This window comes from Felis catus, chromosome E3 (genome assembly GCF_018350175.1).
Source record: "Felis catus isolate Fca126 chromosome E3, F.catus_Fca126_mat1.0, whole genome shotgun sequence".
Lineage (NCBI taxonomy): Eukaryota > Metazoa > Chordata > Mammalia > Carnivora > Felidae > Felis > Felis catus.
The window spans coordinates 8,487,408-8,511,945 of NC_058383.1; the positions used below are offsets into that span (position 1 = coordinate 8,487,408).

A 24,538-nucleotide genomic window follows, 5' to 3' on the forward strand; every position below is an offset into this window, starting at 1 on the left:
CAGCATATCAGGGCACTGACCAATGGGAGGTGGGAGGAGGGTGGGGGAGAGTATGTGTGCTGGGGACAGTCTGGAAGCTTCTCAGAGAAAGCAGAACCTCAGCCGGTAAGGGCTGGGCAATGAAGGGGCCTGATGCCAACAGAGGGGTGGACCCCCAAGAAGAGATTCGACGTGCACCCAGGCCACACCACAGGCCCCAGGGTCTGAATCAGGGCACTCTTGGGCTCTTTAAGATCAAATATCTTTTGGGGACGCCTGGGTGGCTCGGTCAGTTCAACATCTGACTCTTGGTTTGGGCTCAGGTCACGATCTCATGGTTTTGTGAGTTCGAGCCCCACACGGGGGCTCTGGGCTGGCAGCACTCTCTCCCTCTCTCTCTGTCTCTCTCAAAATAAATAAACTTCAGGGGCATCTGGGTGGCTCAGTTGGTTAAGCGTCTGAATTCGGCTCAAGTCATGATCTCACGGTTCGTGGGCTCGAGCCCCACGTCAGGCTCTGTGCTGACAGCTCAGAGGCTGGAGCCTGCTTGGCATTCTGTGTCCCCCTCCCTGCTCACGCTCTGTCTCTTTCCTTCTGTCTCTAAAATAAATAAATATTTAAATAAAGAAATAAATAAATAAACTTAAAAAATAAAAAATATTAAAAAAGATCAAATACCTTTTGTATCCCCCAACATCTGAGGGGAAAGGATCATGTGGCCCAGCTAAGGGCTGAAGGGAACAGGGTCTGGGGTCACTGTGTCACTTCTCAGGGGATAAAGACTCCTCGCCTGGGTAAGGGGGGTTGCAATACCTTCCTCAGAGGTATGAACATGAGGAATGGAGATGAAAGTCCTAGAAACGGCAGGCCGGGCCCTCCGGAGCCCGTGCGAATGACGGCAGTGTGGTCATTCACACACAGGAAGGCCTGTAGAAGCTTCCAGACTGGTGTTTTCTGGCACTGGAACGATCTCTCCCAGGAGGCCTGCTCCGGCCCGGGGAAAACCCCCCCACTTGCTCCCAGTGGGGCTGTTACGTCCTTCCAGTTGGTGGGCACAGAAAAAAGCGTCCAGGAAACGTGCTCAGAGGAAAACGCGGTTCTTCCTCAAATATGTGTGTCTACCCCCAGGTCCCAGCAGGACCTCCAGGAGCAGCGTGGCCCCCGCCCCCCGCTTCAGCCCGGACCCAACCTCTCTCCAAGATTCTCTGCCCCCTTCTGTGCCCACCCACCCCCCAAATTTAAAAAAAAAAAAAGAAAGAAAGAAAGAAAGAAAGAAAGAAAGAAAAAAAATGGAGAAGTTAATTTGCTAAAATGGAAGGGAGCGCACTCACCGATTACATTTTTCCCCAAAGGAAACTTGAGTTAATTTGGCCGGTGACTCATATGCCAGGCTGCCAGTTACAACACACAACCCCAGACAGCACTCCTCACCGGGCCCAGCTGGCACCCGCCCTCCCCGCTCACCGCTGCGGGCCCCAGGGTCCCTCCTCCGAGAGGCAGGGGTCGGGCGGGCAGCGTGCCCGCCGGGTACGGGGCTCTTGGTGGTACTTCCGGACGCGAAGGGCACACGCGTGCACGCACACGCACGTCCACGCGGAAACACACGCATCTACGCTCGCACCAGGCACCGTGCGCGGGGCACACGCATACACGCGCGCGCACGCTCGGGACGCCGCCAGAACACTCTGGCCCCGGGCCCCTCAGTAAATCGTTCGGTAGGCAGCTCTCCAAATGCTGGGCCTCAGGACTAAGTCGTTCCTATTTTTCCCAGCCTCTTAAAGCTTCTAGGGAGCAGAGAGAGGGGGCAGGCAAGTGCTCATGTGAGCCCTGTGAACTTTGGGTGGAAATTCCCGGCCGGGCCCCCCGAGCGTGGAGGTGCCCGCTGGGCTTCTTCATCTCCTTGGGGGTGAGGGGCACGTGGGGACCCCACCCCACCACCGATACTGTTCACAAGGCCACCTTTCTAATGAAAGTGACACCCAGCTCAGGCAGGAGCCCCCAAGGCAGGCCTTAGGGTCAAAAGACCTATTTACGCGCTGTGTGACTTTGAGCCAGGCACCCATTCTGAGCCTCGTTTTTTTTTTTTTTTCTAGAAAACATCTTCATCCTCCAGTTGGACAGCAATGTGAACGTACTTCATAACGCCGAACTGTATGCTTCAAGTGTTAAGATGGTAAACTTTATGTTTTGTGTGTTTTAACACAATTTCTTTCTTTTTTTTTTAACGTTTATTTTTGAGACAGAGAGAGACAGAGCATGAACGGGGAAGGGTCAGAGAGAGGGAGACACAGAATCTGAAACAGGCTCCAGGCTCTGAGCTGTCAGCACAGAGCCCGACGCGGGGCTTGAACTCACTGACCGCGAGATCATGACCTGAGCCAAAGTCGGACGCTCAACCGACTGAGCCACCCAGGCGCCCCAACACAATTTCTTAAATTGAAAAAAAAAAGGGAAAAAGAAAGGCTTAAGCTTTCTCATTCCTCTTTCCCGCTTGCCACTGGCTGGGGTGTAGAAATGATGGCAGGAGCTCAGGCAGCCTTTTTGGACTCACAGATGGAAGTCACCTGTTGAGCATGGCTGTACAGTCGGATGCAAGGACAATGGTTCCTAGGACACTGCCAGGTAAACCTTGGGCTGCTTGTGTGAGAGAAGTCAACTTCTATGTTCTTTTTAAAAGCATATATGCTCATACTTGAGGAAACTTAAAACCATTTCGAGGGGTCGATTGGGACAAGGATGAGAGACAGTTCCTAGGACCCTTCCCCCAGTTATCCCCAGCAAGGGAACATGGCGCAGGGTTCTGGATTCTGGCCCAACCCACCGCCAACTTCTGCGTGACCTCAGATCAACTTCTTCCTTCAGCCTCAGTTTCCCTACTTGTCTTTTGACACTAGTATTATGAGTCTCGGTTTTTCAAATCTGTTAATGAGAGGCCCAAGCAGGGAAATCACCGGGCAAAGGCCTGGGAGCCCCTAGACCAGAGCCCAGGGGCAGCCAGGAAGAACAAGAGGCCCGGACGAGGAGCCACAGTCCCACAGGCCAACCCCCTGCCACGAAGGTACTGATGGTCAGAGCTTTCTGGAGCCGACGCCCTCCTCCCAGATGAGGAAGCAGAGGCAAAGGCACGCCCCCCTCCCCTGCCGCGGCCAGTTCAGGACTCTGTGTGGCCTCTGTTAGGCCCACCCTAGGTCTCCCTGGGGCCCTGGGGGGCGGGGAGCCAGCCAATCTCTTAGAGGAAGACAGGAGGACCCTAGAAGCCAGTGCCAGCCCTCGGGGCGCGGGAGGAGGAGGAGGAAGTCAGAGAAGGAAACGCTGGGAAGCGGGAAGGGTGGAAAACACGTTTGCTGGTTTCCCGGGAGAGCCTCTTGCCTCCTGGGGGAAACTGGGAGCCGTTATCAGATCCAAGGACAGAGATGCCTGTCCCCGGATAAGCTCCAAGAAAACCCCTCCCTGTGGGCCCACACGGTGTGGCGGGCGGGCAGACAGTGCTCAGAGAGGCAAGACCGCACTCCCAGACTCCCGCCCGGCATTCAGAGCCAAAGGCTCGAGCACCACACAAAGTCACCTGTGACACCACAGTCAGGGAACAGCAGCCAGGGATCCGGGCAGCTGTGCCCACCCTGAGGCACACCCGGCCCCACCATGCCCGACCATGCCCTCGATATCTGTCGGTGCTCCTGCCTGTGGGCATCGACACAGCTGGTTCAAATCCTCCCTGTCACTTAGAAGCAGAGGGACCTTGGGCAAGGAGGTTTTATAACTTCCCTGAGGTTCGGCCCCTGCTTCTGTAAGGAGATACCCACACTGGGGGCTGAGCTAATGGCCCTCGGCCAGGGGGAGCCCCCTCCCCCTCTACCGTGGACATCTGGGGCCTGATCACTCCTGGGAAGGGCATTACCAAAGGACAAACAATGTCGGTCAGATTTGTGGCCACCACCCTCCGATTTCCTCGAGCATTACTGTTTCATGCTCTGACACAGCCCCTTCCTCTCCAGGAGACAGAGACTCCGAGAGTGGCCAGAAAACAAACAGGCCAGTAACTGCCTTGGTCTGAGAGTCCTCACCGAGCAGGAGTCTCCTCCAGACCTCCTCATTCGGGGTTTAGAGCATCAGGTTCTGGTCTCTTCCGGGCAGAAGAAACATCCTTGTCCTCGTGCACCTGACTTTTAAAATCATTTCTATTTTTCTTAAGTTTGTTTATTTATTTGAGAGAGACAGAGAGTGAGTGGGGGAGGGACAGAGAGAGAGAGAGAGAGAGAGAGAGAGAGAGAGAGAGAGAGATTGAGAATCCCAAGCAGGCTCCATGCTGCCAACACAGAGCCAGACATGGGGCTCGAACCCACGAACCGTGAGATCAGGACCTGAGCCGAAACCAAGAATCAGCAGCCTAATCGACTGAGCCACCCAGGCGCCCCAACACCTGGCTTTTTAAAGCACACACCAAAGGGCTGCTGGACGTCCTCATATTTTCCACCTGAATGTCCTTGCACAGGGCTCTCGGGCTGAGGCTGTAAAGCTGGGTGGCCTCCACGTCCAGCTTTAAGGAGCAATTTCCCTCAGCGGCTGACACTGGGCCTGTAGGCTGGGGCTGAGGCGTGGGGCTGGCGTGGGGACAGAAGGGGCCCCACCTGGGAGAGGTTTCCACGCACGTCCCCCCGGGGACACGGGAGGGCATGAACTGGCCCAGGAGGGGTGCGGGGCACAGAGGACAGGCTGTCCCCAAACGCACAGCCAAAGGGGCAGCTCTGCCCAGTGTTTCGCTCACACACACTCACACACAGACACACAAAGACATCCAATCACACACCGGCACAGATACACTCATGCAGACGTGCATTCATACACTCGCACAGGCGCACACACAGAAACACAGACCCCACCGCCACACGAACGCCCCCAACGTCGGAAAGCAGGTGTGCATGGCCTCGCCTCCCACTGAGGTTCTGTAGTGATGGGTTCCCACTCCGTCCTGGGCTCCTGGACCATGGACACCTGCACGTTTCTTCCTGCCTGCCCTTCTGGACTTGTTCCTTCTCCCGCCTCCTCTTTGTGCTCCCTGATGCTGAGGCTGAGGAGGGGACAAACAGAGACTAGGGTCAAGGTCAAAGCCTGGTGTGCCCGGCTGCTTCCCTCCAGGCTCTGCCCCCACTCCTTCAGCCCTTTAGGTGTCGGGTGTCACCGCCTGCTCCTCTGGGCCTGATTGCCCAGGAACTCGGGGACCCAGCCCGTGTGGGCACGGACGAGGTCGCGCCGCCGCTTCCCCCGAGCGCCGCTAGGTGGCGCCGCGCTAACGAGGATCGGGATGGACGGGCTGGTCGGCAGAGTAAGGGGCGGAGAGTCTAGGCGCCCCCCTCTCACGCGGCTGCTCACACCCGGGTCCCCGTGGTCCCCCAGACCCCGACCCACGCTCCCTGCCGGCCCCAGGCTCAGGCTGGGGCTCAGGACATACCCCCTCGGGGCCCCCTCCACCACCCCCACCGGTGGCCCCGCTTCCCTCCTGGGAAGCTCCTTTGGTCCTCCGGGGCACAGACTCCACAAGGAGCCTCTGCTCCTGGGGCACAGTGCAGAGGTGAACAGATAGGAAACGCGATGATACCCTCCCCGGGATCCCCTGAGCTCTGCCTTTGCCCGCTCAGTTGCCAAGTGTTCGTGCCCCTGGCACCCTCACCACAGCACAGGCTGCAGCCCAGAGCATCTCATGAACAGCAGCCGGCACCCCACCCCTGCGCCCCCAGAAAAGGAAGGCCGTGTTCTCCCCCTTGGCACATTTGGCCCAACCCCCACTTCCAGAATGGAGAGAGACACAAGGAGGCCTTAGGACACCCGCATTCACCAGACTTCTGGCCTCCGTGCCTGTCCTGTGGGTCTACCCCACCCCTGTCACCCGCCCTGTAGGCTCCTGGGACGGGGAAATCCTGTTCAATCAGAGCGGCCTGGCACAGGAAGGGGGAGCACAGTAAGTGCTCAATAAATGCTTGTTAACTCGATTCATGCAAGGAAGAGACAGGGCTCCAACAACACGTATGGACCCCACGCCATGCCAGGGACCGTGAAAGCGGCTTCTCTACCGTATTCTCCCAACAATTCTGTGTGCTTTACAGACATCAAGGCAGCCGGGGCCCAGAGAGCCCGAGGTCACACAGGGGCCAATGATAGCCAGGGTCGCCATGCTCCAGGGTGCCCCAGACCCTCGCTGCGATGAGCCCCTCTTTCCCTGCCTGAGACTAACCCCCGAGGTGTAGCGACTGGGCCAGTCTCGGACTTCCTGACTCTGCTCCACCTCAGTTCCTCTGAGGCCAGCCTTTGCAGAGGCCGATCCTCCCGCCAAGAAAGATGTCTTCCCAGTCTCATCCTTTAGGGCCCACCCTGGCATCACCTCCTGCGGGAAGCCTTCCATGACTACTCCTTAGGTGGAGGCTTCAGTGGACCCTCCCTGGGAGGGTGTCCTTAGCTTAGCACCTCACTTGGTCCATTGCCCAGACACATGTGGACTTAGCCAGCTGTCGGGGCCACACCACCCCCATGGTGCTGTTCCATGGGGGGACCTACACCTCATACCAAACCCAGTCTACAAAGAAGCTTTTAATGTTTATTGTTTTGAGAGAGAGAGAGAGAGAGAGAGACACACACACACACACAGATTCAGAAGCAGGCTCCAGGAGCCGAGCTGTCAGCACAGAGCCGGACGTGGGACTCGAACTTACAAACTGTGAGATCATGACCTGAGCCGAAGTCGGACACCTAACCGACTGAGTCACCCAGGCGCCCCCACAAAGCAGCTCTTAGAAGGGCCGTTAGGGTACGTCATGGACTGAATGCGTCCCTCCAAAATTCATACACCGAAGCCCCAATCCCCAATGCGACGCTGTTAGGAGGCGGGGCCCGAGACGTGATGAGGTTATGGCTGAGCTCGTGAGGGTGGGGCCCCCGCAGTGAGATCAGTGTCCTTATAAGAGGGGGAGAGAGACCCGAGCGCTTTCCCCGGTACGTGAAGACACAGCCAGACGGTGGCTGCCTGTGAGACCGTAAGTGGCTCTCACGGAGAGAGCCAAATCTGCCAGCACTTAAACTTGCACTTCCCAGTCTCCAGAAAACTGTGAGAAAAAAAAAAAAATTGTCTGTTGTCTAAGCCACCCGGTCTGTGGTATTCGTTCCGGTAGGCCAAGCTCAGACAGGATAGATGATGAAACCCGGGCCCGGAGGGCCAGGTGGCCGACATGGTCACACAGCAAACCAGAGCACGGACTAGACGCAAACCAAGGTCTGGTCACACACTTCGTGAGAAGAAAACGTACATGTGTAAGGAAAAAGGGAGTCCCCAGAGGGATGAATTTAAAACACACGCGTCCACTCACTCAAGGGGCCAGACATGGTGACGTTGTGGAATGCAGCTGGGAGGGAGTGACTCACAGTCAGAAATGCCCGCTGCTGGGTCCTGGGCCTCGTCACCACATGCCATCTGTCATGGCCCGGCTTGTGTAGCTGAGAAAGCTGCACCTCCGGTCCCCAGGGCTGATGGCTCTGACGGCCCGCGGTGGGCTGGGCTGACTCGGGCCAGGCCTACCGGCCTCCATCCTCTCTCTGGGGGTCTCAGGCCGAGTCACCTGGCGCCGCGGACGTTCCGGAGAGTGCCCCCGGCATGGCATCACGGAGCCAGCCTTTGGCTGGGGGCGTTGGAAGCCTGGGTCCCGGCCCCGCTCCGCCCCTGCCCCTGCGTAGCTTTGGGGGTCTTCTTTGGGTTTCATCAATCCGAGGATGGGCTCTGAGTGGCCATGTGCCGGGGGCGTCTCACACGGCTCTAGAGAGAGTGGGTGCCTCCCGGCCTTGGCGGGGGGATTCGCACCATGGCAGGTAGCAAACGTCATTGCTTGCTCCTTCCTCCCTCCCACCCTCCCTCCCTCCTTCCTTCCCTCCCTCCCTCCTTCCTTTCTTCCTTCCCTTTTTTTTTTATGTTTTTTTTGTTTGTTTGAAAGAGAGAAAGTGTGAGGGGGAAAGAGGCAGAGAGAGAGAGAGAGAGGGAGAGAGAGAATCCCAAGCACGCAGGGCTCAAACTTATGGAACTATGAGATCACGACATGAGCTGAAGTCAGACACGTAACCGAATGAGCCAGCCACCCAGGCGCCCGTCTCTATTTCTACGTCTTTTTAAATTTTTTTTTTTAACGTTTATTTATTTTTGAGACAGAGAGAGACAGAGCGTGAACAGGGGAGGGGCAGAGAGAGAGAGGGAGACACAGAATCCGAAGCAGGCTCCAGGCTCTGAGCGGTCAGCACAGAGCCCGACGCGGGGCTCGAACTCGCAGACCGCGAGATCGTGACCTGAGTCAAAGTCGGACGCCCAACCGACCGAGCCACCCAGGCGCCCCTCTACGTCTTTTTAGAGCCAGCTGTCCATCTTTGTCCTTCAGAGTCCGGGGGAGTGGCACCTTCCTCCCCCTGGGGAACAGGCGGGCTCGGGAAGCAAGCTGGCCCCTCCCAGCAGCAGACGTGGCCCCACCGGGCCACACAGAGGAAGGCCACAATGTCTGTTCTATCACTTCCTTGATTTCTTCCTTCCCTTACACGAGCGCGGAGAACTGTCCTGAACCCCCCAACCTACCTGACGCGTGCCTCAAGTATTCTGGTCCCGGAGTGTCCCTGGAGGAGACGATATTTTAAGAGTGACCTCTGGGCCTCGTGGAGACCATCAATAACAGAAGGAAGTGGTTTCTGGGGTTCAATGCAGGGGAGACACAGCAGCAAACCCAAGCCACGGAGAATCTGCTCATACGGTCCCCGGCGCCGGCAGAACTGATCCATCAGGGAGATGGGCAGGCAGGACCCTCACGAATTCAGGCAGCAGCAGTGTGGAGTTGGCCTAATTGGGACATGGGCTCAGCTGACGCTGGCCTTCGAACATTCTAGAAAAAAAAAAAAACCAAAACATCTTTCTTAAGCTATACTCAGGATCGCAACGGAGATGCTTAACCTACTCACGGAATGTGATCTCTTTCACTGCGTGAATTCAGACACACCAAAACTGATATCGTATACCTCGCGAAACCCTTTGGTCCACTTTCCCTCTTTGCTTGGCCTCCTTAGCAGTCCAGCTGTCCGGCCCAGCAAGTGGCCCTCGGGCCATGCGGTAGTCAGAACAACATCACTGGTTGAACTGATTATTTACTGGCTGGTTTGTCATGTACTGAGGCTCCCATGTCCGTCACTGTGTGGGCTGCTTTTCGAGTTTCTTCTCGTTGAATCCTTACAACAACCCAAGGCTCTCTATTACCCCCATTTTAGAGATGAGAAAATGGAGGCCACAGGTTATGGACCTGGGATTCCGACCAGACCTGCAACCTTCTTCCTCTTGCTTCTTTCCCCCTGGGGGCCCCCCAGAACCCCCCTGGCCCCATATACCTCACGAAACTCTTTGCCAGACACGGTAAATACAGCTAACCAACCAGATACATTTGTTCTTAATTTTTAATGTTTATTTTATTTTTGAGAGCGAGCGACAGAGAGCAAGCAGGAGACGGGCAGAGAGAGAGGGAGACACAGAAACGGAAGCAGGCTGCAGGCTCCGAGCTGCCAGCATAGAGCCCGATGAGGAGCTCGAACCCACGAACCGTGAGATCATGACCTGAGCCAAAGTCTGATGTTTAACCGACTGAGCCCCCCAGGCGCCCCCAGATAAATTTAAAATGACCTCCCCCACCGGCCCCCAGCGCCGAGCCATCACCCCCATCCAAAAGTGTGTGTCTCAAGGCCCAGGTGACTTTATTCCCTGGAAGCTCCAGGCTTCTCATGCAAACAAACCCCAGGCCGGTCTGCCCTCCAGTTCTGGACGTGGCCCAACATTGCAGGGGAAGAGGCTTGGGACCAAGCTGGGATCTGCCCGCGCCCAGCCATCCATTCATTCACTCACTCTTCATCTGTGAGGCACACGGTGCAAGGCTCCACGGGGACCCGCCATCTGGCTCACCCATGTCTCGGGGAGAGGGGGTCTTAGAGGTTGGTCGATGGGGCCAGATGGACACGGTGGTCCTGGATGAGGAGTGGCCATGGGCCTCCAGAGCTGGGAGCTGGCCCCGGCTGCCCCCTGCCACAGGTGTGGGCCCCCAGGTCGGGCCCCGGAATCCCTAGCCCTGCTCTTTGCAGCATTCAGGGCATCAGCCTCCCCCAGCACCGCACCGAGGCTCCCCAAAGAGTAGCCACCAAGCCCCTTCCCCTCAGAGCTGCCCCGGGGCCCCCCGGGACCTGGGACCAAGGCTGTTGGGTCTCAGAGAGGATCTGCCTGCCTCTTACTCGGCCTGGCCCCCCCTCCCCAGGATGAGAGGCAGTAGGAGAAGAGAAACGTCCATTCCTCCTTTGTGCTGACAGACAGACAGACAGACTGACTCGTGTCTGTCACAACAAGGTGGCGGGTTTCCCAGGGTCCCCTCCACCGTGGTGATGAGGATGGGGTGTGGCCTCCAGGGGTGCAGAACACAGGCGGGGCACGGGGGTCACCGGTTCCCACCCTGGGCCACCCAGCCGTCCCCCCACGGGACCCCGCTGGCTGGTGAACTCTCCGTGGCTCCTGGAGAGCCACTGCCCTCACCTTCCCGAAGGGCGCCTTGCGGGGCCGAGAGGTGGGGAAAGAGTGGAGCATTATTGTGCACTTTTTCTTAAGTCTGTGATAAGCTCCTTCTATTAGACTATAGATCTCGTCACATAAAATAGATTTGTGGACTCACAGCCAGGGAGAGCCACGTTCCCGAGCCGTGGAAATGGCTCATTTTTCCCCTCTTCCTTGAGTAACTGATGGTCATGAATTTTTCACCCAAATGTCGCCACTAAAGATGTCACCAGCCTCCCTCCCCTGGAGATTTTATGATCTGGCTCTAATGGGGTGGGGGTGGGGGGCACCAGCGGAAGGGGGCTGTGTGCTGGGGCCAGAAAGGGAACTGGGGGTGTAGGGGAGTAGGGGGCCGAGGGCCAGAGGCCGGGGTCTGCATTCCAGCCGGCAACAGAGCCGGGCTTACCTAGCGGTCGCCGTGTGGCCCACCCGCCATCGTGTCTCATCTGACAACAGCCTGGTGAGGGGGGGTGGCGGATGGGCTGGGACCCAGAGGAGGCTGAGAAACTTGCCTAAGGTCACAAAGCTTCTTAAAGCCACAGAACCACAGGCAAACCCAGCTCCCGAAGAGCCCCAGAGCCTGGGCTACTGGGGGCCGTGTTTCACTGCCCCCGTCACAGACTCAGGACCTGGGCTGGGTCGCCCCCCTCCCCCCATCCTGGCGAAGGATCTTGACAAGCAAGCAGCACAACCTACGGGGCAGCAGGGCTGAGAGGTAAGGCATGTGCTTGCATCCGTCCTAGATGGAAGCGTGAACTCGCCAGCAAGGGTCACGGTCAAAGTCACAGTCCCGAAGGAAACAGCCTTTCCATCCTCAGGGTTAAACGCTGAGAAATTGAGATGCTCCTTGAGACACAAGGTGTGTTTTCCTTTTGGGTGGCATCCCTCCCTGTCCGGGGAGAGGGGACAGAACTGGGACTGAAGCACGCACCGTCTCCCTCGCTCGTGGGGGCAGGGGACGTAGGCTCCCCGTCGCCAATGCCCGTGGCACCAGAAGGGATGGGACCACGGCCCTCTACCCTCTGGGGAGGGCTGGGTTGCCGGATCGAAGGAGAAGGGCCTGGGAAGCAGAAGGAGAGAGCCGAGTGTGGGGAGGGAGAATGTCCTTGGGTTACCGCCCCCCCAAAGTTGAGGTCCGTGGAGTTGGCTGCCCTTAGGTCGTGCAAGGGGAAGAGAGGGTTGGATGAGGGCCCACTCCCTGGTCCTCCTCCCCGAGCCACGTGTCAGAGTTAAATTATGAAGGTCCCTCCATCACAGCGCAGCTTGGATTCCAGAGACTGCCACCAAGCAGGAGAGACCAGGAGAGGGGTTTCAACGGGGGGACAGGGTGGGGGTCCAGCAGAGAAAAGAGCTGAAGTTGCCCTGCCCCGGCTAACTATGCGGAATCCTCGCCATCCCGGCCATGTTGAGCCAGCAGGACCCTCGGACTGGGAGATGACGTCTCAGCTGCCAGGCGTCAGGTAAGTAGAAGGTTCTCGGCTTCCACCCCTGCCGTCCCCGCCCGAGCTCTGCAGGGCCGGAAGAGGGGAGCCCTGTGTGCCTGGGGGTGGGGGGGGGGGCCGCTGAAAGCTGGAGTAAAGGGAGCAAGTCTTCAAAGCAACCACCAGAGCCTTTCAGGGCTGGAAAGGACAGAATAGCATCCAATGCTTGCGTCTTTTCACGGCCTCCCAGGCAGGGAAACCGCCGGCCCTCGCGCTCACCCTACCAGTGACGGGGAACTTACCGCCTCCTAAGTCCAGTCGGTCCCATCTGCTTACAGCTCGGGCTGGAGAATGAGATGGAATCAGCCCCTCAGGGTCTCCTCAGAGCCATTCTTCTGGGGACTCACGGGGACCCCTCGGGGCCCTGCAGACAGCGGTCCTCCAGCGGCGCAACGGCACCACATATAAGAAGGGCCAGCTTCACGGTTCCCGGACCACCCTCGCGACCGCTGTCTACACAACACACAGGCCTTTGAGGCGGGAAGCCCAGGCCCGGGTCACTGTTCAGTCTTTCAGATGAGGACCTCGGGCCACAGGTGGAGGCGGTGCAGGAGGGGTCTGGAGGAGCGAGGCTCTGTCCCCCGCACTGCATCTCTGTGCCCCGTCCCCGCCACCGTCTTCTGGTCCCAGCCTCAGGGCACCTGCTCAGAACCCGGCTCCGTGCAGTCTCGGCTCCCGCTGTGAGTCCAGCCCTGGCCCTGCCCTAAGCCCTCCGGTCACACTCTGCCAGAATCCAGGCCACCGCCTGGGGACCCAGGGTTACCTGAGGAGGCCCCCGGAGCCCTGGTTCCAGTCCCCTGGCCCTCCCCCACCTCACGTCAGCTTCCTCCTCTGGAAGATGAAGGAAACCCCCCCCCATCTGCATCCGTCTGTGGCTCATCGGTACCCACTGTAACAGCCCTTTGAGACTCGTTGCCCATGAAATTGCCGGGGCCTGGCGTTCAGGGTTGGCGGGGGGCAGGTCAGCCAGGCCCAGGAAGCCACGGTGAGGTGTCCAGGAAGGAGCGATGATGGCCCTTCAGCTCTCCCGGACAAGAGTCCGGGACAAGTGGGGGTCTGGGCCCTCAGCCACTCTGCAGAGCCCTCTTCCAAGGGTGAGGGGGCCCATGGCCGCCAGGAGGCAAGGCTGAGGGGTGGGGCCAATGGGAGGAGGAGAGAAATCCAACGCGGAGCGCCTAGAAGGAACTAGAAAATGCCCACGGACTGATTGACACTTTACAAGACTCACACCCTTTGCACGTGGCGCTCGGACTGCAGCCAGATGATTGCCCTATAAATGAGTAAGGAACATGTTGACGGATTCACGACCAGGAGGACTCGAGCCTGAGACGGGTAAACAGGTGATTACAGTGCAGCCCAGTAGCTCGAATGGACGCCTGGAGAGGAGAGCTCACTCAGGTGCAGGCCGGGCAAGTTGCTAACTCTGCCCGGGGGGCGAGGAGATGGCCGGGAAGACTTCCTGGAAGAGGGGACACCCGGTTTATAGGCATCAGCTAGCGGCACTTAGACTGCACTAGTCCTAATGGCAGAGCTCAGCTGACACCTTGAGGTGGGTCCGTTGTGCGGAGCAGAAAGCGGCCGGGTCCGTCGCCAAGGGAAGAGGGTTGGGGGCAAGCTCAGAATCACTTTGAAGCTTTAGAGAGTCATCTTGGAAATACACGTGAAAGTTGCATTCTGCTCCACAGTATAGCCTTCGTTCTCAGAGAAAAACAGGGTTTAAAAAATTGTTTTTAATGTTTACTTATTTATTTATTGTGAGAGAGACGGAGGCAGAGCGTGAGCAGGGGAGGGACAGAGAGAGACACACAGAACCCGAAGCAGGCTCCAGGCTCCCAGCTGTCAGCACAGAGCCGACGTGGGGCTCGAACTCACAAGCAAGACCGTGACCTGAGCCAAAGCCGGATGCTTAACCGACTGACCCACCCGGGTGCCCTGGAAAACACGTTTTCAAATTGCTTACCACATTCATGAGTAGATGGATCAATGGGACAGAAAGAAAGCCTAGAAATACACCCCCAAACACTGGAAGTGAGGGCGGGACGAAGGCGGCTAAGAAGGGAGGCAAAGACAGGAATTTCAATCCATGGTGTTGGCACAACAAGGAAGCCATCTGGTGACCAATCAGGCTGGATCTCAGCCTCACCAGAGAGCCCCCGGGACAAACTCCAAAGAGATCTGAGATTTAGATGTAGAAATTGAAATCCTCAGACAATCAGAGGAAAACGTGATTGACTCCCTTTACAACCGTGGCACGCGGAAAGTCTTCCAACGATGACTTGAAATTCAGAAGCTGGAAAGGATGATCAATTAAATGACTAATAACAGGGGCGCCTGGGTGGCTCAGTCGGCTCAGGCCATGACTTCACGGTTTGTGGGTTCGAGTCCCACGTTGGGATCTGTGCTGACAGCCCGGAGCCTGGAGCCTGTTTCAGATTCTGTGTCTCCCTCTCTCTCTGACCCTCCCCCGTTCATGCTCTCTCTCTGTCTCAAAAATAAATAAACGTTAAAAAAATTTTTTTTAAAAGACTAATAATAGATAAAGAGACACAAGCGGCCTTTAAACATTGGAAAAGATAGTCCACCTCGTTCCCATTAAGAGAAGTATGAAGAAAAACCATACCAAGGATCCCATTTTTTACCCATCAGGCAAATATCCAAAGCGTGACGACACAGCCTCTCGGTAAGGCTGTCACACTGGGAACCAGGTGCTCTCCTAGGTCGCTATGAATGCAAGACGATACGACCCTGATAAAAGATGATTTAGGCATTTTTATCATAGATGCAGATGGGTTGACCCCTGAGCCGACGATCCCACTGCTTGGGAATTCAATCCACAGGTACACGTTGAGCACGTGAGAAACGCGTGTGTATGCACAACCCAAGGGTCTACGTGAAAGGAGAAGTGAATTAAAGCATGGTACAGCCACGAGTGGACCTCGTGAGGGGGAGGAGGAGGAGGGGGAGGAGGAAGAAGGAGGAGGCAGCTTTGCATAAGCAGAAGTCTCCCGTGTGTACCATTAGGTAAAACACAAGAAGTCGAACAGCATATATGTATGCAAACACCCACCACTTGATGCATTTACGTAGAAATACCCGGAGGATACACAAGAGATCCTAAGGGTTTCTCTAGGAAGCAGGGGGTTGGGATGCGGGGACGTGGAGGGAAACGTGACTTGCATTTCCAGAAAGAAAACTTGCCAGGTGAACACCGATGTTTATCAGGTATCTGGCAGTCTGTTTAGCCCTAGACACCAAGTCCTAGATCCACAGGAATCTGTCCCTCTCCGTTTGGGGAGAAAGAGCTGTAGGCAGTGGGGAGGGTCCTAGGAGGGGTAGGCACGTGTGGGCAAGAAAGCCCACAACCCTGTGACCAGGGCTTGGGATCAACGGACATCCCTGCAGGGCAAGGGGACCTGTGGCCGGAGCCCTGGGGGCCGCTCTGGGTCAAGAAGGGACCTCCTCGGGGCCCCAAGCTGTCACAACCCCGCATGCCCAATGTCCAAGCTCCCTGGAAGCAGCTTAGCGCGGGCTCCCGGCTTCTGTGCAGACTGCTTTCTGCTAAGGAGGATTCTGATTCGGGGAGAGGGGCCACATCAGCGAGCTCAGTAAGCCCACGGCGGCCAGTCTCTGAGCCCAGGGCCTGTCAGCCGTCATGATGGTAGGTGGCTGAGCAGCTCTGGTGGGTGACCTGGTGGGTGTCCCTCTCCTCTCTCTCAAAATGACTTCTCGCCAGCCGCGGACAAGGGTTAGATAGGGAAGAAGGGAATGCTAGATGGCTCTCCATGCCCCACCTCCTTCAGGAAGTCTTCCTGGATTCATCGAGACGGGAGGACATCTTTTCAGAGGCCCTCTGCTGGGCCACAACCTGTCCAGGGCTAGGACCCTTGACCCTGACGGCACACGGTCACCATCCCATGACCCTCCCGTCAGCCCTGGCACGTCAGGCCCCCCGGCCAGGAGCGCGCAGCCCCTCACCATCGGGCCCCAGCATGGGTGGGGCTCTGTCCAGAGAAACACGCCATCAAGAGCGCTCTGCAGACTTTAAAGGGCTGTGCATCAGTCGTGTCTCCCTGGGGGTGGGAGGGAGGCAGAGGGGGAGGTGCTTCCCCCACCACGGGCCTGAGTTTTACTGCCCCACTAAATGCCGTGTTCGCTTGCACCCCGCCCGGCGGCTTGTACACGCCTGTACACGGAAGACTGTAATTTCTCTGCATGAATCACAGGCAGGATCACACCCAAGTTACCGGCACTCCGCTCCTTGGGGGGGGCTGGCCAGGCAGTCGCCTTTGTCTTCCAATTATGCCGTGTTTTATTGCTCTTTTAACCGTAGCAGAAACACCCAAAGAGGCAGGGTCTGGAAGGCAATTAATGACATATGGAATAGCCACGCAAAACCACGGGGTTCGGGGCCCGAAGGAAGCGCTGTGTCTGGACACGGCACGGGCCCTCCGGGTGGGTGCGGGGTGGCGGCTGGCGCACGTGCTTCCCCATCCTGCAGGCCTGCATTCAAACCTTGCCTCTGGTGCTAACCCGCTGTGTGACCCCGGACAAGGAACTTCACCTCTCTGAGCCTGCGTTTGCTTTCCTATAGAACGGCACCACTCCCAGTGGGGTGGATGATTGAGCTGACGGCAGACATTCCATCAATGCTGAGTCCTGCAAAGGCCCTCCTACGGTTTAGTTTTACAAACATCTTTCCTGTCCCTCCAACTCCGTCAATGTCTACCGTGCACACAGTAGGTACACAGGGCTGTGGAAAGAGCCCGCGTTTTGGAGGCCACTTTTCATCCATTCCGTAAATATTAACCAAATACCTTGATGCGCCAGGTGCTGGGGATCTGGAGACCCAGTCCCTGCCCTTGAGGGGCTCACAGTCCAGCCAGGGAGGAGACTCAGAGTAATAACAGGGGAGACAAGGCAGGTGGCAAGCCCCACGATCAAGGGAAGCCCAAGGGGGCTCTGCCCTCCCTCCCGAGCAGGCCCCAGACAGGCCAGAGGGCTCAGAAGCAACCCTAGGGTGATGCATGCCTGACTCTGTGCCCTGGAGGAAGAGTCAGAGTGAGCCAGAAAAGGACTGTAGTGTTTCACACAGGAAAACAACATGTGCAAAGGTCCTGAGGCAAAACACCGCCGGAGCCTAAAGGGAAGGATGGGGAGAGCCGAGGCCTGAAGAGCCCCTGAGGCGAGATCCCAAAGGGCCTTTTCAGCCAGGCGAAGGCCTTTGAGGTTTGAGTTCAATCTAGAGGGCACCAGGAGCCCTGCAAAGGATTTGAAAGTCTTCTGGTGCTATGGCATATCAAGGGCGGGGCCAAATGTGAATTTTGAGGCCAAGGGTGGAGGCAGAGGCAGTGCAGAGGCCAGGGCAGCGATCCAGGCAAAAGACAGACAGGGCTTGAATCCCTCCTCAGCCACTTACTGGCCTCGGGTAAGTCCTCTCCTGCTCCTGACCACGGTTCCTCGTTCCTAAATCTCAGCCGTGCCGCCTAGTTCCCAAGGTGGCAAGATTTAACAGGGACAAAAAGAGGGACTCAGCCACACGGAGAGAAATAAAGAAATGGAGAGAAAGGGTACTTCCTCCAGGCACCAGAATGCCACTCGACCCTGCAGGAGGAAAGAAGGAAACAGAAAAGTGGTCAGTGAACCAACGACCCGGCAATGCTTGTTGCAAGTAAGATCCGCCAATGGATGGTGTTAACATTGATGGACAAAAGGTTCGAGAGACATGGGAGATGCCTGGCCTCAAAGTATCACTCTCCAGATATTTATTTGCTCACGACGGGGGAAGGACAGTAACTTTACAAGGAGACACCTGGCCGGCACGCTGTGGCCAAGCGATGGAGGCTAACGTGACAAGGCATCCGGCCACGAGGCGCCGAGAAGGACACACGACTGTTCTTGTGGCATTCCCGCTAAAACGCGTCACCTCGCTCCAATCGGGAGAACACTCAGGACAAACCCAGACTGAGGCAAACTCAACAGAATAACTGATCGGGACTCTCCCAGAGCGTCAAGGCTGTAAAGATGAATTGGGATCAAGGAACTGCTAGCAACCGGAGGAGAAATGACAGCTGAAAAGCAACGTGGGGTCCTGGCTAGGGTCCGGGGCCCGCAAGGGGTCGGCAGTGGCCAGTCAAGTGACGCTGGAGCGCGATCTGCGGTTTACTCACTCACGTAGGATTGTGCCAATGCTAATGTCCTGCTCTGGGTCATCGTACTGCAGTCGTATAAGGTGCTCACGTTAGGGGAAGCCGGCTGAAAGATACATAGGAACTCTACCTGTTTTTTGTAAGTTTTCCGCGTTAAGCCTGCCATGAGCTTAAAACAAACAGTTTCGTTGGCTTTTGTGTTTTGTTTTGTTTTTGTATGTTTTTTAAAGGACCATCTCAGTGGTTCTTAACCTTGGAAACACAATTTGAATCACTTAGAGGAGGCCCAGGCCCCTCCTCAGACCAGCTGGATCAGCATCTCCGGGGGAGGAACCGAGGGCAGGAATAGTTTACAAGCCTCCGGGATGCCATTTACAGCGCGGGGGGAAGGGTGGGCTGTCTGCAGAGGAAGGGTGGGCCATCTGCAATCACTTGGCCCCTCGCAGGCCTTCAGTAAATCATCATCTACCCACATAAATGTGTTAAGTTTATCACCTGACACCTTCGTGCATTCAACAAGTGTTATTGAATACCTACTATGTGCCCGACACGGCAAGGGTGCAGTGATGGACAAGAGAGACAAGATCCTCATGGATCCCCTCATGGGGGAGACAAACCATAAAAAAGGGAGATCATTACACATGACGGGGACTCTAAAGGAAATTAGGAGACACAGCAGAAAGTAACCGGAGAGGTGGGAGCTCCCATTTGATGGAGTAGTTCAGGAGGGCATCCCGGAGGAGGTAACAGTTAAACTGGAATGATGGGAAGGACAGAACCAGGAGAAGAGACAGTGGGGGGTGGAGGAGCACTTGCTACAAAGAGAACAGCAGGTGCCAGAGCCCTGAGGCAGCCCCGAAGCTGGAGGGAGGGGGAAGCACTGGAGAGGGAGTCACCACCGACAAGGAGTCTGGATTTCATTCTTGGTGCAATGGAGAGACTTCAGTAAGCATTGCAGCAGGTTCGGTCGGGTGGGAGGACCATCTTTGATCTGGTTTAGGATTTTAAAAGATCTCTAGAAAGCAAAAAGATCACTCTAGCTGCCAGGTGGAGACTGAATTGTCGGGAGGCTCCTCACTCTGTCTGGGAGAGAGATGACGGTGGCTTGGACTCAGGGAGGTGACAACAGAGGAGATGCCAACCCACTGAAACAGGCCCCTTGGCCGCCCAGCCCCCACCAGCCCCGAGGCTGGGTAGCAGAATCAAATCGCCCTTGCGCGTTCAGCCTACTGTTTGAGCCCTATTGCCCCCCCAGCCAGAGCCGTCGTGGCCACAAGGTCCCCTCCTGTAGAGGCACCCACACACCTTAACGGACCACATCTCACACTCGCCCCGTCAGCACGTGTTCTCAGAGTCCCTAATACTGATGGGGAAACTCAAGCTCAGAGAGGCAAAGGCATTCACTCAACACCACACAACAAGTGAAATCCAGGACTGACGGTTCCACCGCCCGGGGCTGGGTCCCCGATTCGGGCCCACCTCCTTCCTCTGAGCCAGGAGGGTGAGAGGACTTGTTGGCAGAAAGCTGCCCAGTGGTCTTGACGAACAGGAGCAGGACTGAGAGCCCAAGCTAGGCTGGGTCCACACAGCCTGAAGGTGGCAGCACGTTCATCTCCGGAGTGCCCAGGGCCTCAGCCGAGAGAAGCCAGGCTCCCAGGAAAGCCGTTCTTACTAAAGTGTGAATGACTGATAGTTAGCCCTTTCCTGAAAGGGGACGCACAATGGGTTCCAGAAGCAGGAGAAACAGGAAGGTACTAAAGATACAAACTTTGTCCCCTCCCATTTGTACCCTCTTGGCAGCTGTAGCCCCTTGGGGCTCAGTTATTAGCCGCAAACTCCTCCACTTAATTCCCCCAAATCAACAACAGATGTAGGAGCTCAGACTCTCGTCACCGCCCCCCACTAATGCCTGCAGTCCCCTCCACAGTTGGTGGCTGTCCCTCCTCGGGCTGGGACGCCTCCAGTGACAGGGCCTTATGCTTATCAAGGGATCTTACGCTATTTGACATCTCCCAGAAAGTGCTTTCCTATAGGTGTGCGCCCTACAGGTGGGTATAAAGCAAACACAGGGGGGATCAATCGGTTTCCCTTTAATAGATAAAGAAACTGAGGCACGGAGAGGTGAAGGATTATCCAACGTCATGGGGCAAGAATGGAGCCAGGATGCAAACCCAGGCAGGGGGGTGGGGGCTGATTCTAGAAACTTCTCTAGCAGGTGGTGGCCTGGTCAGCTTGCCCTGCTCTTAGCTCCCCTTCTAAAGTGTGGTCTCCGGAAGGCCACTGCCGGCCGGGCTGGGGCGGGAGGCGATGGCATGACAGGGGCACAAGCCGGATTCGATACGAGGCTTCGTCTTTCCCTGGCGGGGGGCAGGGGGTGTCTCAGGACGTCACTTCACCTCTCTGAGCTGCACCCTGAGCAAATGAGCCCACAGGCCCGGCTCCCCGTGGGCCCCGACAGACACTCCCTCCCCAGACCGTCCCAGCAGGCTAAGCACATGCCGGGTTCTCCACGGTGATCATGGGACTCCGGGATGAAGGGACAGTGGAGGCCAGCCTCCCGCCCTCCTCCTCCTCCGGGAGGCCCCACCTGCCCCTCTGCCCGTTCCCACACTCCTCCACAGCTGAACCAGCCCCTGCCGTGCTCTCCCCAGGCCTCCAAGCCCCCAGCCCCGTCCTCCCACCCAGGCCCCAGCCGCCTCCATCCAGCTCCCCCACCCCACCCCCCGCCTCGCTCCAAAAGGCTGCAGACGCTTCTGAGGGCTGGAACATCTGGCTAATGACGGAGAAAGTGCTGAGGCGACAGGTTATTTCAACAGTGTCATCATCCGTTGGGTATTTCAACACTCGGTGCTTGTGCAAGAGACATAATGGGACCTGTCATAAACTCACGCTGTCTCAAAGCTCAGGCACGTCGCGGCGGGGCTGACGGGGAGCTGTTGGGGTTTAGCAATTGGTGCTGTCTTGGGGCCTGCAGCCTCCTTAGGGTTATTTTGGCTCCACCGTGGAAGGCCCTGGAGAGAAATCTCAAGGTGTCAGAGAAAACCCAAAGCAATTACCTCTTGGGGTAATTAGATCGTGGCAGAGATAGATAGCCCGCCTTCCTGCCTTCCCTCCCGCCTGCCAGGGAGAGGGAGAGGGGAGGACCAGCCGGGCCCCATCCCACGGGGCGGCCCCCACCTAGGCCGGCCCCGTGCGGGAAGGAGGCCGCAGATGACCTCATGGCAGCAGCAGCTGTGAATCATGGCCCCGACCGCGTTCCCACTTCCCTGGGGGTGGGCAAGCGTGTGGGTCCTCAGAGCTCTGGCTCGACACCCACGGCTGGCCACCCTCCCATCATGGCGGCCTCTCCAAAGGCCGTGGGGGAAGCTTCAGGAACCCCGCTGGCCTCCCCTCCGTAGATCTCGAACTGGAAATCCTCGATTCCGCTCAGCCCCCATCCAAGATTTCGGCTGAACCCCAACCACCCCGTGGGGAGGCCGAGGGGAGAGTGGAAGGTAGCGTAGGGCCAGCCGCCAACAGGGAGGTGTCGTCTAGAGGAGAGAGCAGTCGCCAATCACGCGGGGAGACCAGCGGTTGGGAGCGATGCTGGGCACGTCCGAGCTGAGAACCAACCTCCCCACCTTCCCCTCCATGCCCAACACCCCCCCACACACACACACACACGTTTACAAAGCATCCTGGGACAGAGGGTTCTGGCTGGTGGCGGGGGGCAGAGGGGGGGCAGCAAGAAGCAAGCAGACAGTTCCAGGGGAGGGTCCAGGAAGGCGGGAGGCACCGAGCACGACCAGGAAGCTGACAGCGGCCGGACGGGGACGATGGCCAGCGTGAGCGAACAGAGGAAAAGGCAGAGGAGATATGGGCCCAAGGACATTTTCGAGTAGACGCATCGGGACTGGGTCCCACGCTGGGAGGACAGGGACAAGGAGCAGGTCCCTCTCAGAAACAGGCCTCAAGGGTGGGGAGAGGCTCAAGGCAAACTCTGGGGTCTTTGCGGGAGTTGGCCCTTCCGGGACCCCAGCTCGTCCCATGTGCCCCTCAGCAGGGACGCTGAGTCTCTGCTCTGGTCGGACTTTCTGCAGCCAGTCGGAGACTCTCCCGAAGGGACACATGGATCCAGAAAATGGTTTTATGTGGTTCTTGGCCCCCTGCTCCAGGACTCAAACTCCTTCCTGATCCCCGCTGATCCCACCTCCTCTTTCTCCAGATTCACCCTCCTCCCCCTGGCTTTTCATGGCCTCTCGGGGTCACCAGGGAGGCCCTTCGCAGGGCCCCAGGCCCCTCAGCCACCCCCACGACAGTCCTCCACACGGCCCACTCCCGTCCCCCCCCGCTGTTCAGCCCACGCTCGCCCCCCGCCGGGCCCCCTCTCTGACCCGGGCTCCTCTGCTGCAGGCAAGTCCCCTCCCTGCGCCCCAAGCCTCAGTCCCCACCCAGCTTCTCCACAGGAAGTGCACCCGCGGTGCCTCAACCAGGCATTCGCTGCCTGTCCTGGGGCAGAGACCTGTCAGCAGGACTGTCACTTCCCCTCTGCCAGAGGCTGCTTTCTAAGTGTTGTCTGTCGACACCCTCACACACACAAAGTCTAGGTAGGGGGGACGGTTTCCTCTGACCGGTGCCAGGGTCTCAGTTGGTGCTCACACCTGCCCTCCGTGGCAGGCACCACGAGCGCCCCATTTTACAGATGAGGGGACCCGCTGCTCCCATGAGGCAGGGCCCGCCCCAGCCACCCTCTGCTTCCTGGGCAGGTGGGGGCCACCCAGTCCCTGCCCTCCCCCACACCCCGGCCTGGCTTCCTCCCAGGCACCTGCCCGCCGTCCGGTGTCTCAGACCAGCCTTGCCCCAAATGAAGCGGGACAGGACCCTGGCCTTGGGGCTGGCAGACACGTGGCTGTCCCAGCTCCATCATCTTGGGGGAAGTTATTGACCATCCCTGGGCTTCTGTTCCCACCCCTGCCAAAGGGACAGCGGCCTCCAGCTTCTCCGGGTAAGAGACGGCAACACAGCACAATGGAGAGCCGCCACTGAGGCAGGCGGGCCGCGGAGGTGGGTTTCTAGCGCTGCCTCTTGGAGCTGGGCCCCCTCACTGCTCTGGGCCCGTGTCTTCTCATGAGTCAATGGGATCTAACAGCGTTTCTCCCTCGCATTCAGCCCAGGGCAGGTGCAACCAGGGTACTGTGTGATATTTTCAGTCAAGGTTCAGTCTGGCTCTAGAACTTTCTATAGTTCTTTGACAGACCATCTTCCCAGGGGACGGCTTCAGCAGCGCTGAGGCTGGACCACCAACCCCTTCGCCCAAAACAGGTCTGTGTAAAGGTCCCTGTAAGGCCACAGCTGCAAACCCGGAAATGGGCCCATACTGGAGTTGCTGGAGTCCAGCCAAGGGACCTCCGCGGGGGGCTCCAGACCCCTGAGGCTGGGCGGTGACTCGGGAGGCACCAGGAGCCCCTGCCACCCTCCCTCCCGGTGGAGGCAGACCAGCTGGGACAGGCACGTTCACGCCGTGTCTCTCACTCGCTCTCCCCCGGCCCATCTCCTTCTCCCCGTCCCATGGACGCCTCGCCAGGAAGACCTCTCTGCACCCGATACAGCCCTCCCGGCGAAAGGCACGCTCGCGGGATCGGAGGCTGATTCACGGGACAGGATGACCAAATACGAAGCGAGCTGAACGCACCGGGAACCCAGGCTGGGGAGCAGAGAAGGCGAACCACAAGGGGCGGGACGGGGGCGCCCGGGGACAGCCACGTTCCCTCCCGCCTGCGGCCTGCCAGGCCCACGCCAGGCCCAGAGGGCCCTGATCCCCCGGCCCCCGGAGCCACGCCCAGCCCGAGGAGAGGCCCGTCCCCGTCACGATGGGTCCCTCCGAGCGTGGCGCGTCCGCTGTGCTGCCCCGGGAGCGGAGCGGCCTCCTGCCTCCCCCACGGCTCTGCCGGATGGCACCGGCTCCGGCTGCATCTGCCTGTTTACATTACCCCAACAGAAAGCAGCTTTGTTTATGGAAAAGAGCTATTTCGGTGCCACGTTTCTCTCCACTCCTCTGACTCGCAGGAGTGGCTGCTCTCCGGAGGCGCGGAGGGGAGCCGTCTCCACGTCCCCGGGAAGGTGCTCGGGGGCTCCCACAGGTGGAGCGGGCCACGGGGCCATCTCCGGCCACCACGGCCCTCGGAAGAGGATGACGTCCCCCCAGGAGAGGGACCCTAGCGAGTCCCGCCCGCTGGTGAGCCGGTGACCCCGGACCCTGTCCTCTCAGTGGACCCCACCCGCCCTGGGCTCATCGACCAGGCCCTCTCCTCCCCGAGCCAGGCGAGTCCTGTTATCCCCATTATCCGGATGAGAGC

The 24,538-nt window shown here is 58.1% G+C and overlaps 2 long non-coding RNA genes across 2 annotated transcripts in view; one reads left to right on the forward strand and one right to left on the reverse strand.

Moving 5' to 3' along the window:
- Nucleotides 1-2,072: 2,072 nt before the first annotated feature.
- LOC111558257 lies at nucleotides 2,073-4,159 on the forward strand. Its single transcript, XR_002738916.2, has 3 exons — nucleotides 2,073-2,152; nucleotides 2,533-2,601; nucleotides 3,975-4,159. It is a non-coding gene; the product is annotated as an uncharacterized LOC111558257 (long non-coding RNA).
- Nucleotides 4,160-8,291: 4,132 nt separating this feature from the next.
- LOC123382578 overlaps nucleotides 8,292-24,538 on the reverse strand; it is a 41,528-nt gene continuing 25,281 nt past the window's right edge. Inside the window, exon 6 of the long non-coding RNA XR_006591150.1 lies at nucleotides 8,292-8,879. This is a non-coding gene — a long non-coding RNA (uncharacterized LOC123382578). The remainder of the gene's footprint in view (nucleotides 8,880-24,538) is intronic.